Source organism: Choloepus didactylus, chromosome 17, assembly GCF_015220235.1.
Source record: "Choloepus didactylus isolate mChoDid1 chromosome 17, mChoDid1.pri, whole genome shotgun sequence".
Classification (NCBI taxonomy): domain Eukaryota; kingdom Metazoa; phylum Chordata; class Mammalia; order Pilosa; family Megalonychidae; genus Choloepus; species Choloepus didactylus.
In genome coordinates, this window is record NC_051323.1 from 2,530,272 (window position 1) to 2,546,275 (window position 16,004).

At 38.5% G+C, this 16,004-nt stretch overlaps 1 pseudogene; it reads right to left on the reverse strand.

The window, feature by feature from the left end:
* Positions 1 to 3,923: 3,923 nt before the first annotated feature.
* LOC119512804 overlaps positions 3,924 to 16,004 on the reverse strand; it is a 39,431-nt pseudogene continuing 27,350 nt past the window's right edge.

A 16,004-nucleotide genomic window follows, 5' to 3' on the forward strand; every position in this document is an offset into this window, starting at 1 on the left:
TCATTTAATTGTTTTACTTTTGAACTCCAATTTTTCTGATATTAATATAACTACTACTGCTTTCTTCTTGTTGTTTTTTATTTGAAATATCATTCCAAACTTTCACTTTCAGCCTATGTTGTCCAAGAACTTCCTTGTTAGGAGTCTCTCAGCTGCCAGAGAAACATGAATGCAGGGGTGAAAGAGAGGGGAGTGGGTGGTCAGTGCAAGATTGATGTTTAGGGTAGTGAGGGTCTGCAGTTGTCATTTTCCTGTACTTTGACTTGTCTTACCTGATGTTCTACAGTTGCAAAATTAGTTTCTAGGTAGTCATGTTGAGGGAGAGTGTGGTATGGTTACCTCTTCTCCTATAGTCACAGCCAGGCAGAGCAGAGACTGGTTCATCACAATGCCCCCTCTGGCAACTGAAATAGGAAGTAAAAATAGCATATATAAATGTGTTATGCAAAAAAAAAAAAAAAAAAAAAAACTGGAAAAATAGTGTTGCAATGTCTTTTATTAAATCATTGGAAATAATTTCTTTCACCATGTGTCTAAAATCACTTTTCCTACTCTTCAAAGGTAAAAATCTGGATAATGGAAGTGATTATGTCTCTCCTATGAGAAGCAGAGTAACAAAAACTAAAGGAGCTCAGTCTGTGACCTCATCATTGTGGCATTGCACTACCAGTTGGTGCTCAACCCACAATGCAGTGGAAAGAGCCCATTTGTAAAGCCCTAGCAGCTGGACCAGGCCCAGAGGGATCTATAAAAATCAGAGAGTGATTATAGAAGCAAATTGAATGAGAAATATGCTGTGGAATTAAAAAAGGTAAAGAAGGGGACAAAGATATCATCTCAGAAATTATGTACTGTATGATGTCTTATTTTTTATTATCTTTTTTATTATTCAACAAAGAAACCTTTCTTTCATACTAATCAATATGTTCAAGTGCTGACTGTGGTGATAAATGTAAAACTTTATGGTGATACTGTGAACAACTGGTTGTACAATGTGGATCATTTTATGGCATGAGAATATAGCTCTATAAAATTGCAGGGAAAAAGATAAATAAGGATAAAACTGCTGAAGAAAACATGGAGAGAGGTATGTACATATTTACTGTTGAGGGAGCAGAATGGTGTAGCCTTTCTGGAGGTCACTGTGGCAGTTCCACAAGAAGCTAAGTTTGTGGGGGCCATAAGGTCCTGCAACATCATTATGGGGTATGTACTTGGAAGACCTGAGAGCAGAGAAATGAATGCACATTTGCACAGTAGTGTTTATTGGGGCAATATGCATGATTTGTGATGTGTGGAGGTGGCCTATGGGTACATCAACTGAGGAACAGAAGGATAAACTGTGGTGTATGCATACAATGCAATATTGAACAACTATAAGAAGGAGGGAAACTGTGAGACATGCAATGAGGTGAAAGGAGCCTGCAGACAATATTTTGAGTGAAGTACACCAGTAACAAGGCAAACACTATACTGCCTCACCCATATGGACTAACTACAATGTATAAAATCAGAATTGAATCTTAGAGCACAGCCTATGAGGGGAAATATTATTGCAATGGTCCCTAGATTATAAACTCTTACGGCAGTCAAGTCTGTTCCTGATTTGTAATGGCTACTGCCAAACTCCGAGATGCTGATCCCTTCATGCATAACCTGATCAGTCAATGGAATGGTGAGTATCTGTGTGACACCGGAAACTCAGTTAGATCTTGGTAGATATGAATGTCAGTATAGTGCATACCATAACTGTTTAACTAAAAGATGAAAAAAGAGTTCAGAATTCAATGAGAAGCATGAATGAATCAGATGTGGTTAAGACTATGACAAATCAGGCTGAAGGGTAAAGGTGAAATCTGACTGTGTTTTAAAAGTTCAATTTCTATGTGAGACCAAGAGAAGAGAATGTTTGTTTAATCAGGATCTATATTTTATAAACAATATAACTTCTACAGTCAGTTTGTTCAAACACCATAATTACATGGAACTTGGAAAGGGGAGTGAGATATTGTAGGTTTGTATAGGTTAGAGTGAAATAATACTGACACATCCCAAATTAATTTGGACAGAGAATAAAAAAATATATGCAGGCCCCTCCTGAGGATCTAAGGGAAAGTGCAGAAGTTTTGGAAACCCTCACCTCTATTGTTGCTGATGGTCTCACAAACTTTGAGGACTGAGAGTTTGGAATGCTGAACTCTGTCTTAGGGCTTGCCTTTATGAAGTTCATTACTGGAAAGGACAGGCTAAAGCTGCTTATAATTGTGCCTATGATTCTCTACCTGAGTACATTTTTGATGCTCAGATGGGGCCCTCTCTCTCTAAATAAGCCAACTTGGCAGGTGATCTCACTGCCCTCCCCTCTACATGGGACCTTACTCCCAGGGGTGTAAATCTCCCTAGCAACACAGTATATGACACATTGATGTATCTGGACCTGACATCATGGAAATGAAAACATCTTCTTGACTGAAAGGGAGATGCAAAATGAAACAAAATAAAGTTTCAGTGGCTGAGAGATTTCAAATGGGGTCAAGAGGTCACTCTGGAGGGTATTCTTATGCACTATAAAAATAACCCTTTTTAGGTTTTAATGTATTGGAACAGCTGGAAGTAAATACCTAAAACTATCAAACTACAACCCAGTAACCTTGACCCTAAGATGATTGTATAACAAGGTAGCTTACAATGGGTGACAGTGTGATTGTGAAAACTCTGTGGGTCACACTCCCTTTAACCAGTGTATGGATGGATGAGTACAAAAATGGGGACAAAAATAAAATGAAAAATAAGGGGGTATGGGGGTGATTTGTGTGTTCTTTTTTACTTTTACTTTTCATTCTTATTCTTTCTGGTATAAGGAAAATGTTAAAAAAATGTATTGGGTTATGAATGCATAACTATATGATGGCACTATGAACAGTTGATTGTATACCATGGATGACTGTATGGTATGTGAATATATCTCAATAAACCTGAGTGTAATTTTTAAAAAAAAGAGTAAAAATGATAGAACCAACAATTTTCATTATTGCTCCCAATTAACATTTCAGTGATGCTAATTTCTCTTCTCCATGGGTAGAGCCATCATCTGGACACACTGCCAAACATGGTAGCCATTTGTCACATAAGGCTTTTGATCCCTTACAGTGTGTCAAGTACATTCAAGGAACTGATTTATTTTTATTTCATTGTATTTTGATCAATTTAAATTTTAAAACCAATACTTGATTCAGTTATTGAAGAACATTTTAAAATCTGTTTAGAAAAAAAAAGTGTCTGTATTTACTCTTTCAGCTGTAATTTTATGAAATCTAAATACAGACCAAGTATTTCTGATGAAAATTTACTTTCCAAACTGAAGTGTGCTGTTATGTGTAAAGTAAATACAGAATTTTGAGAACTTCATATAAAAAAAGTAAAGTATCTTATAAACAATTTGCTATATTGATCACATTGAGATGATAGTATTTTGTATATATTGAGCTAAATAAAATACAATTTTAAAATTAAAAAAAATAAGGGAGGAAGATGACCTTCCATGTGGGAAGTTTTGAATATGAAGATCAAGGATTTAATATTGGGAAGGTTGAGACTTGGAGCATGATGACAGAGAAGGAAGAAGACTGAAGGTATAAGGAATTAAGATGAGAAAATTTTCAGCATTAAAATGACACATGTAAGTGAGAATCAATTCAACAGTGTGTAGAACTCACTGGAACCAACCCCAGACAGCATAAGATAGAAATTTACTGTCCCAGTATTTTGAGCTATCTATGCAAATCATGCAGAATTCTATAATACAATTCCCACAAGGATGAAACTTCTCATGCAGATGGAGGAAGCAAACAAGCTCAGGACTCTGTTCTGAGGAAGCAGCTGGTGCTGCTGGACTCACTGACCTGCAGCCCTGGAGAGGAGTTTTATGTTTGAGGCTGAAACTCTGTGTGTGGAGAATTCTTAGATTGCATACAGGAATAATCTGCCATATCTTCAACCTGCAGGCTGGTGATCATGAGTATGAACTCTGTCCCAGACCCACTGCCACTGAATCATTTGGGGACCCCAGATTCCCCAGTGTATGCACCATAGATGAGCAGTTTAGGAGCCTGCACTTGTTTCTGCTGGTACCAGGCTAAGTAGCTGCTAATACTCTGGACTTGCAGCTCTTGGTAAGGTCTCTCCTGGAGACCCAGTGATGGAGACTGAAGAATGGGTCATCATGATGTCCCCCCTGGCATCTGCAGGTAGAAGAGAACATAGATCATATGTTAAATCACAAATACATAAAATATATATATCTAAATATAGATTTTCTGATTTGTCATATATAATCAGACCTGTTTTAGATGAAAGTTTGTTCCCTCTATATTTGGAAAACATCCTCCAACTTTATAAGGATATCATTCCTCTGAGCCACTTGACTGAGACTGAGAGGACAAGGAAGATGTAGATTTGGGACTATAACACCATCTTCTCACCATCTGGTGTCCTCAGGCCCCATCTCCAGGGAAACCCTATTAATAGAGTCCGAGCAGCCAGCCTTGCCCCTGAGCAGCCTATGCAAAACATCATAGAGAATAAAGGCAAACAAGCTTGTGCAGTCAGTTGTGACAACAAATAATGAACTGAAGGAGATAAAAATTTAATTACCAGAGGACATGTGATTGTACACCTGCAAGAGACGCAGTTTCAACTTCCCAGATTCAAATTAAGACAGTATTTTTAACACTGTTCAGCAAAATTGCCAAATTTTAAATATTTTCATTATCAACTTTACTCATCCATACCACCTGCAATCAACTTGTAAACCTAAATTAATTATGTAATGCATGTGTCTGTGAGTATAGAATTTCAGAACCTAAGTGAACCTTATAAATATGGTGCCAGAAAATGGGTGGAATATATTCATATCATTGCATGTACTGATGTTGTAGCATACAAATTATACACCTACATCAGATTCTTGGGAATTTTAAATGCATATTTGAAGTTTTCTTGGACATCTCAAAGGCACTTCAATATGTCCAAAACCAAACTGACCTCTGATAAAGCCCTCAACAAACACTCTCTTCAATATGAGTCCACAGATACCAAATTATGCTTGACACTGCACATGAGGTCAACCAGTTTCTCAAGTCACAAGTGAAGTGATTAGCAGACCTAAAGTTTAAAGCCCAACGTAGTAATAATAAGTAAAATATCTTCATCTACCAAGGTCTCAAGAATAAGATTCTTTCTTACACCTACCCAAAATCAATGAAATTATAGAATTATGCTAATCATTATAGAATTATGTTAATCATACTATCATGAACTCTTCTCAGCTTAGGACAATTAGTTAAGAACAAATAAACAAAACCCTTGTTCTCATAAAGCTCTCATTTTACAGCTCAGACAATAAATAAATACCATTTCTGCAGTTCCTCCTATCCTGCTTCTCTGAGATCTCCCCCAAACCCTGTAGCAAAGATGTTAATCAGGAAAATTCAGACAATGTGTATCCCCATCCATTTCATGGGTCATCCCTCATCATGAAAAGAGTCACAGGGAAAGAGAAAAATTGAGGCACCTTAACAATAGTATAGATAAGAAAATTCTTCCTCACTCATGATTTCAACTTTTCCTGCAAAGAAACCTCCCTAATGATAACAATAATTTCCTTGTCTTTTCCAGAGTTCTAGAGAAAGTATTTTTCTAATTCTGTTGAATAACTTCAGTTTCCTGTCTCCTTATGAGGTCACTTTCTTAAGTGATTTCCCTTAACCAGGCATTATGGAATGGTTTGTCTCAGACCCACATCATCCTGGAAGGCATTGATCCTTGCTCAAAGGTTCAACATTTTCTTGTTCCACCACATATTTGCATGTAGAATTTGCCAATATTTTCTTCAAATTTGACCTAATCTCCTACATTTTTATTCTACTCTTCTATGAAGTTACATTTAGTATACAAACATTCTTAAGCATAGTGATTTAAAATAACTGCTTCCTAATTGACATGCTTCCTGCTTGAATAAAACAGGATCCACTTCCCATGATTAAAGCATTCAAAAATTTCAGATAGTCACCACTGACAAGAGGAGAAACCTGGATGTGTGATGCATGATGGCTGGGTCAGAGAGGCCACAAAAAACCTGGGGATATGGAAAGGTCCTCTTTGTGAAGGAACACTTGAAATCTTTCATTGAAAAAGGGAGGGAGTTTGCATGGAAAGCTCATGGAAGAGCACTTCAGATACTGCACAGAACCGAGAGTGACATCCTCAACATGGTGATGTAAGCAACCCCCTGAATAAGCCTCTCCAGCAAATCAGTGAATAAAAGGAAAAAAAAAAAAAAACACTTTTGTAGAAGTAGAGTACACTAAAGAATGGAGGACTCCACAAATGCAGAATTAAAAAGAAGGTAAAATATCAGGTAGGTAATTTCCATCCAATTCTTTCTGGTCCACTTACCTCCCACTCACTGGGGTCCAAGGAGCTTAGGAGTCATGCAAATGCAGTGACCTGGATCCCTCCCACCAAACATAGAGACTATAGAGCAATTCACAGAGCACATGAGAACCCCATGTATATCCAGATATACTACCCATGTCCCCAGGAACACAGTATGGAACACAAACTTCAAATTTTGCTGCATACAAAAGGGCCTTAGTGTTGTCTGGGGATGCCACAGAAGAGCTCTTGAGAAAAAGTGGGCTCACTGGGATTCTAGTTTCTGTATGCTGGAACACTTACATGGAAACAAGACTTTTCTGGAGTGACCCTCTTTCTAGATTGACCCCATCTGGCTCCAGGGGGTGGCACATTGTAACAGAGAAAAGCCAGAGGCAGAAAATCCTCACAGGAAAAATGGAGGAATTTAAACTGAGCTGCTGCAAGACAGAATGCATCACTGATATGAAAAGTGTAAGGAAAAGTGGGCACTGAATGAAGGAAAGAACTTAAACAAATCTAGGAGTTGGGGAGTAAGCTCTGGACATAAAGAGACAGATCAAGATTCCCAGAGAAGGAAGAGAGGAAAAGAAACTTTCTCCTGAAGGTGAAACAAGTATAAAAAATTCCAATCTTAAATATTGTGCAGCATGTCCAGGACAAGAAACATATAAAAAATAGATGAGAAAATCTGGTCAATTAAACATGGGCTATTCTAAAGGCTCAGAATAAATGAGATTAAGTGTTAAAAAAGGAGACTTAACACAAAGCCAATTTACAATAAAACCTGAGACAACAGGGAATAACTGGCCATCAGATACTCCATCAAAGTAATTAGATGCCCAGATATCAGCAAAAGATTACTAGCCATACACAGAAACAGGAAGATATTGCCAGTCAAAGGAACAAATTCAAACTTCAGAGGAGTCACATAATTTGGAGCAACTAATCAAAGAAAGTCAAACCTCTAAAACCATTCAAGGAGATGAAGGAAAACATGGATAAAGAGCTAAAAGTTATTAAGAAGACAGTGTTTGAGCATAAAGAGGAGTTGGGAAACATAATAAGCATAAAAGTTATGGGAATGGAAAGAACAATTGTAGAGATTAAAAACAATAGAGATGCAGATTTGCAGAGACTGATCAGCATTGTGTTTGTGAATTCTTGAAAGCAAGAAAAGAGCAATATTACTTTCTTTATCTATCTACAAGCAAGCACATGATGGTGTATTAGGGAATTCTAGGTTCAGTTTGTCTCTCAGGACAGCTAGGAAATAGCCTGGCACTGTTTGAAACAACTTATTGTGGGAGCTGAGAAGACCAGAAGAACACTGTACACCTTCCAGGGATGAGCAGAAGAGACTGGTAAGCTGTGGTGAATAGCCGTAAGTAGATGTCTTCACACTGCAGAAGCTGGTGACCATCTCCAACAGGTATGGAAAGCTGCCTTGGGAGACACTACCTGGCTGGAAATAGACGTCCTCTTTCCCAAGACAGGGGTGGTGGCACAGACAGGTAATGACTGTGGCTTTTTATTACTGAATTCAGACAGCTAGGATCCAATTTTGAGAACAGCTGAAGTCTAAACCTGTTTGGGACAGAAAAAACCTGACAGGCTCTCTTTCAACCCCACACTGAGCAGTACCAGGGCTCTTTTGGAGACACTGTAACTTCTTTGGGAGGTGAGGAATATTTTTCAGAGGGGCAGCTCTTCCCCAAGACAAAGGGGAGTTCAATCCAGCACAGTTTGTGGTTTCTGATTACAGAATTCAGATGGCAGTGTTTGGTATCTGAGCAACAGTTTCAACATAACCTGGCCCAAAGTGATGGGCAGCCTATGTCTCATCTATGCACCCAGCAGGGGCAGAGTAAGTTGAGATTCAAAGTCACAGCATCACTTCAGGATGGCAGAGAACAGTTCACTGAGGAGTGCCATCTGCTGGGCACACCAGAAAAGTACAGTTTTGTGGAAACAGAAGACTGGCATCCTTCAATGTCTCCCCTTATGCCACATTTAAAAAAATCTACACCCATTCTGTAGGTCTCTGGGCATGTTTGATCTGTTAAAATTGAATTGAGAAAGTCCTCCCTGGTTAGACTCTTCTACCAGGATTAATCCTATACTTAAAAGTATTCTATAGTTAAAAGTATCCTATAGTTAAAAGTATCCTATAGTTAAAAGTATTCTATAGTTAAAAGTATGGCATAATAGGAGAGTCAGAGGAAATCTCTCCCCCATGAATAACTAGAGAAGAGGCATAGAATGACAGAGACAGTGGTTCCAGGGTATGAGCAGCCTGAGAAGGACCTTTGCAATACATAGTGGGGTCTTGAATGAAAGAGCATGGAAATTACATGTGAAAGGATGGTTTGAGTCTGTTCATCTTGGACTGGTGCCATGCTGGCAGCTGCAAGCCAGTCAGCCAAGCTTGGGAGGAGCAATCCCTTCACTTCAACACACCCATCACAGCAATTAACCCTTTTCATTCTGGCAACTGGGATCTCCTGAGAGGGAACTTGGGAAGCATTGGAACTGTGTTGACAGCATACAGAAAACTTGGTGCTTTACTCCCCCCCCCCCAGAGGTCCACTGTGTTCATGAGTGAGAGGTGGGAGAAGTGAGGGTGCCACATGCCCAGAGGCACATGGGTGAATTGTGGGCAGGCATTAGGGCACTTTTGAGGTGACTGAGTGCTGGGGTGAGTGAGACTTACACCCCACCCAACAAGAGTGATCCACTTGGTGTCTGGGAATAACCAGACACACTGTATCCTTAAGCAGAATTTCTGCCAAACTGCACAGAGTCAACACCCAGGACTGACAGTCTTCAGTGCACACAGAGACGCATTGGATTCCCACCTGGTTTGGACCCCTCCAGCAGCAGCCACAATCAGGGAAATGCAACCTGAGGAGAAGAGGTAACTCAAGGGCATCATTGCTGGGAAGACAGGGAAAGTACACTCCAGCAAGCTGTGGTTCTGCCAAAATTTTCCATAAAAGACTAAATAGCCCTGTATTGCCCCAAAATAACCTTATCAAGAGAAACAAATGACAGAAAGTCAACAGAAAATCACAAGGTATATGAAGATCAAAGAAAGTATGGACAAGCCAAAAGACCAAATTAAAAAGACAAAGGAGAGGCAGAACATTGAATAAATAATCCAAGAAATACATATAATTCTCCAAAAACATATTTATGTGTTGGCTAAAGGCATGAATGTCATCAATAAGACTCTAGAAGAGCAGAGGGAAGAGTTTGAAAGAAGAAATAGTAAAATGGAAGACCTTATGGAAATAAGAGATACTGTAGATCAAATAAAAAATATGCTAGAGACATGCAACAGCCAATTTTATCAGGCAGAAGAAAGAACAACTGAGCTATTGGACAGTAAGAGGGAAATTGATAGATCTAAATGCAAACATTAAAAAGGAAGAAATTCTAAAATTAAAAGCCAAATGGAAAAACTGAAGAAGATAGAGAATGAACAACAAACTAACCCTAATGAACTAGAAGAAAAATTAACAAAGATTAAAGCAGATATAGATGTTCTGGAGAATGAGAAAAAAAGAGGGAATAAATAAAAACAAAAGTTGGTACTTTGAGGTCAACAAGATTGGCAAACCCTTATCTAGACTGACAAATCAAAAAGAGAGATGACCCAAATAAACATAATCAGAAATGAGAAGGGGTCATTACTATGGATCCAGATGAAATTATTAAAATCATAAGAGGATACTATGAACAACACTATGCCTGAAACTAGGCAACTTAGAAAAAATGAGCAATTTCCTGCAAACACATGAAAAACTTAGGCTGACTCAAGAAGAAATCGAAGACCTTAAGAAATCAATCACTAGCAAAGACATCCAATCAGTCATCAAATTCTTCCTACAGAGAAAAGCCCAGGGCAAAATGGATTCACAGGGGAAATTTACCAAACATTCCAAAAATATCTGGCACTATTCTTGCTCAAGCTCTTTCAAAAAATTGAAGGAAAGGGAATACTATATAACTTATTTTATTTAGCTAACATCACACTACCAAAACAAGATAAAGATACTAAAAGAAATGAAAACTACAAGGCCACTATGCTAATCATGATAGATGCAAAAATTCTCAAAAAAAACTTGCAAGTTGAATCTAAATGCACATTAAAATAATTATGCACCATGACCAAGTGAGGTTAATTGCAGGCGTGCAAGGTGCTTCAACATAAGAAAATCAATGTAATGAAACACATTAACAAATCAAAAGGGAAAAATCAAATGATCATCTAGATAAATGTTGAAAAAGCGTTTGATAAAATTCAGCATCCTTTTTTTGCTAAAAAAGTTCAAAAGGTAAGAAAGGAAGGAAACATCTTCAATATGATAAAGAGCATATATTAAAAAAACCCACAGCAAGCATCATTCTCAATTGTGAGAAATTGAAAGCCTTCCCCCTAAGATCAGGAAAGAGACAATGATGCTCATTTTCACCATTGTCATTCCACATTGGGCTAGAATTTCTAGCCACAGTAATTAGGAAAGAAAAATAAATAAAATCATATATAAAGGATAGAAAGAAGCAAAACTGTCATTATTTGCAGATGATAGAATCCTATTATCTGGAAAAGCCTGAGAAATCAATGAAAAAACTGCTTAAGTTAATAAGTTCAGCAAAGTAACAGGATACAAGAATATTGTGCAAATTTCAGTAATGTTCTTATTCAGTTCTAATGAACAAAATGAAGAGGCAATCAAGAGAAATTTACATTCACAATAGCAACTAAAAGTTTAAAAAGCATAGGTATAAACCTAACCAAGTAGGCAAAAGACCTCTATAAAGAAAATTACAAAACTTTTCTAAAAGAAATCAATGAGGACCTAAATACATGGAAAGATATTAAGTGTTTATGAATAGGATGGCTAAACATCATTCAGGTATCAATTTTACCCCAAATGATCTACAGATTCAATAAAATTCCAATCAAAATCCTAACAGCCTAATTTTCAGATTTGGAAAATCAAGTTATCACATTCGCTTGGAAGGGAAAGGGGCCTTGAACTGCCAAAAACATTCTAAATAAGTAGAACAAAGTGGAAGGACTTTAAGCCTACTATAAATGACTTTAAGCCTTTAATTATTAATTATTAATTAATATTATTATTTAATTATTAATTAATTTAAGCCTTTAATTATTAATGACTTTAAGCCTACTATAAAGTGTTACTGGTCAAAACAGCATGGTACTGGCACAAGCATGGACATATTGATCAATGGAATTGAATCAAGAGTTTGGAAACAGACCCCTCAGATCTATGATTAACTGATTTTTGACAAGGCCCCCAAATCCACTGAACTGGGACAGAATAGTCTCTTCCATAAATGGGGCTGGGAGAACTGGATATCCATACCCAAATGAATGAAAAAGGACATCTCACTCACACACTATACAAAAGTTAACTCACAGTAGATCAAAGACTTCAGTATAAGAGCCAGTACAATAATAGTTCTAAAAGATAAATAGGGAAGCATCTTTAAGCCCTAATAAAAGGAGATAGATTCTTAGATCTTACATTCAAAGCACAAGCAATGAAAGAAAAAATAGATAAATAGCAAGTACTTAAAATCAAGAGCTCCTGTGCCTCAAAGGAATTTGTCAAGAAGATGAAGACATGGGAAACTCAATGGGAGAAAATATTTGGAAACAATATATCTGAAAAGAGACTGATATTTAGCATATATAAAGACATACTATAACTCAATGACAATATTACAAATATCCAATTTATAAAATGGGCAAAAGACATGAAAAGACATTTTGACAAAAAGGAAAGGGAAATGCCCAGAAAGCATATAGAAGAAGTTGTCATTTCACCAGCTATTCGGGGAATGGAAATCAAAACCAAATGATTTTGGGAAATAAATAACAGGCAGAAGATTATAAAATTCACAAATATGTGAAAACTAAACAACCCACTGTTAGAAAACCAGTAGGTAAAGAAAGAAATTACAAGAGAAGTTAGTAAATACCTTGAGACAATTGACAATGAAAACACAACATATCGAAACTTATGGGATGCATCAAAGAAAGTGCAGAGAGGGAAATTTACTGCTCTGATGCCATATGAAAAGAGAAAAAAGAGCAAAAATTGAGGAATTAAGTATCCATTTGGAGGAACTAGAGAAAGAATGGCAAACTAACTCCAAAGCAAACAGAAGGAAAGAAATAATAAAGATTAGAGCATAAATAAATGAAACTAAGAACAGGAAAACAACAGAGAGAATCAACAAAACCAGAAGGTGGTTCTTCAAGAAAATCAATTAAATTGATGAACCCCTAGCTAGGCTAACAGAAAAAAAGGGGAGGGTGTGGGCATTGAGAGAGTGGATGCAAATAAATGCAATCAGAAATAGGAAAGAAAACATAACTACTGACCCTGGAGAAATAAAGGAGATAATGAGTGTGGGAAACTGAGTCTTCCATGTTGCCTGAGCCATATCTAGGGTGGTGGCTTGGAATGCTAAGCCACAGGCCTGCATGGAACGCCGTGCGGGCCCGCCCTGTAAAGATATGTGTCTTGTGACTATGATGACAATGTTTACCATTGTCCTAAACCTAGATTGTTCTTTCTGATATGCAGCAGGATGTAAACATACGTATCTGGTGGGCTCTCCCATGCCTGAGGAAATTTAGCATATACTCCCTTATCTTCTGAAATAGATAGCTGGAGCAAAGGTGCATTATCATCCACTTAGCACGAGATGCCATGGGCCCCCTGCTCCCTTAATTCTTAACATTGTGTCTGTGTCTGATTCCTGCACCACCCTGTCAGCAACAAGTGGCACCCAACATGGGGTTAGAAGAACCAGACCTGGTTCCTGACAGAAGAATCCCTTGAATGACTGAGGTACAGCGGCACTGGAACTCGGGTGGAGGTCACGGCCGTCTTTTGTATGCGTTCCTTGTAGAACGACCCCGAGCATTATGAGCAGGGTAATGGGCAATGTCGAAGGACATGGCAAGAATGTGCCCTATATTTCCCTCTTATGGCAGCTGCTGTGGGCCAGCAGTGTCAAGGTGGGAAAGTCACAAATCTTGGAATTGCTGCAGGTTATTGAAAAATACTGCTCTTGGTTCCCTATGCTTGGCTCCCTTGAATTGCACGACTGGGAGTGGGTAGATAAGGAATTGAAACAAAAACATATGCAAGGAGTTAACTTACCTGTTACTATTTGGTCCACATGGTCTTTAATTAAGTCTGTTCTTGAGCCTCTAAAAACTGATGATGACAAGGAAAAAGATGAGTCTGATGACAATACTAGTCCCAATCCTCTTTCTGGCAATGATAAGGGTGAAAAAGATCCAGTAAAATCTGTTAAAGTTTTTTATTCTTGTCAATGCCCAAAACCTCTTTCTGCACCTTGCTGGAAGGAATGGCCCCCGCCTCCTCTGCTGCCTCTTCCTGTGCATAGCTGTACCCCAGTAGTTAAACCTGCCCACCTCTCTGGCATACAGCAGGATCTGGTAGAAGCCAGGCAGCGTGGAGATCTGGAGGTCATGTGCTGTCCCTCCAACTCCAAGCCCTCTGTCTTGGGGCTTTCCCCAGCTACAGCAGGGATTGCAGCAGTAGACCTCACTGCCAGTGCTGAGGTAAGTCTTCTCCCCAATAATCCTGTTAAGGTCCCCACCAGCTATTATGGCCCCTTACCTAAAGGGACAATGGGTCTTTTGCTTGGAGGCAGTTCTCTCAATCTTAAGGGTGTTCGTGTAAACACTGGAGTCATTGACTCTGGCTATATTGGGGAAATTCAGGTGGTCATGTCTTCTTTTCCAGGAACCACCCATAAAGGTGAAGGAATGGCTCAAGTCTTATTATTACCTTATGTACCTGTTGGTTCCTCCTCTAAAAACTGGGAAAATGGAAGTTTTGGTAGCACAGGCAAGACAGGAACTTTTCTCACAGAGGCTCTGCAGGAGCCATGCCCTATGTGTACTCTTACAATTCATGGGCATAGCTTTACTGGGTGTATAGATATGGGTGCAGATGTCTCTAATATTACTCAACAACATTGGCCCCAACATTGGCTGTTGCAAGAGGCACGAATTATTGTTGTGGCCCTAGGGTCCCCTTATGAACAATATGCAAATTGTTCATATTTTGCCTTGCCTTGGCCCTGAGGGACAGAAGGCCACTCTACAATATTATGTGGCTGCTCTTCCTCTTAATCTTTGGGGCAGAGACTTACTTGAACAATGGGGTGCTACTGTACATATCCCTTCTCCTAGTGGAGTGTACAGTATTCAAAGCCACAACATGGCAGCAAATATGGGGTTTGTCCCTAGCGATGGGCTTGGCACACATTTGCAAGGTACCCCTTCACCCATACAAGTCTCACCAAAATGTGATCCATTTGGTTTAGGATATAAACCTTTTAAGTGGCAGCCACTGTTCATTCGCCTCCCCAACCTGTCCCATTTGTATGGACTACAACAAAACCGGTATGGGTAGAGCAGTGGTCACTTACAAAAGAAAAATTAGAGGCTTTATATGAATTTGTTCAAGAACAATTGTCCTTGCAGCGTATCAAAGAGTCTTTTAGTCCTTGGAAATCTCCTGTGTTCCCAATAAAGAAAAAATCAGGAAAACAGAGAATATTAACTGACCTAAGAGGTGTTAATGCTGTCATTCAGCCCATGGGACCTTTACAACCTGGGCTCCCAATCCTAGCATGATTCCTGAAAACTGGGCTTTAGTGGTCATCGATATTAAGGACTGTTTCTTTTCCATCCCTTTAGCTGATCAAGATAAGGAAAAATTTGCTTTTACTCTTTTTTCCCTTAACAATAAAACCCCTTCTAAATGATATCAGTGGAAGGTTTTACCACAAGGTATGCTAAATAGTCCTACAGTATGTCAATATTATGATGACTGTGCCTTACAGCCTGTCTATTTAAATTTTCCTAAAGCTTACATAATCCATTATATGGATGATATTTTGTGCTCTGCACCTCAGGAGAATGAAGTAGAAGCTTTGCTCTATGCTGTTCAAAAAGATTTACAGGATGTAGGATTGCATATTGCTACTGACAAATGCAACCACTTTGTGTGCAGTGTTTGGGTTCTAGTATCAATAGACTTACAATTCAACCCCAAAAATTACAACTCTGCAGAGATGCTGTTATCACCTTAAATGATTTACAAAAACTACTAGGGGATATTAATTGGCTTTGCCCCAAAATAGGCATAGCTAACTATGAGCTCTCCAACCTATTTTCTCTCCTTTGTGGGGATTCTAAATTAAACAGCCCTAGATCTTTAACTTCAGCTGCAGAGAAGGAATTACAATTAGTGGAAGCTCAACTTCAACAAGCTCAGATATCCCATGTTGATCCTACACAACCTTTATCTCTACTTAACTTTTGCACTCCGAAATCCCCCACAGGCTTTCTTCTGCAAAACGATAAGCTTGTAGAATGGATCTTCTTTTCCAATTCTTCCATAAAATCCATTTCCCCTTATCTAGATCTCTTAGCTACTTTAGTTGCTCAAGCCAGAAAAAAAGGCAAAACAACTCAATGGTTT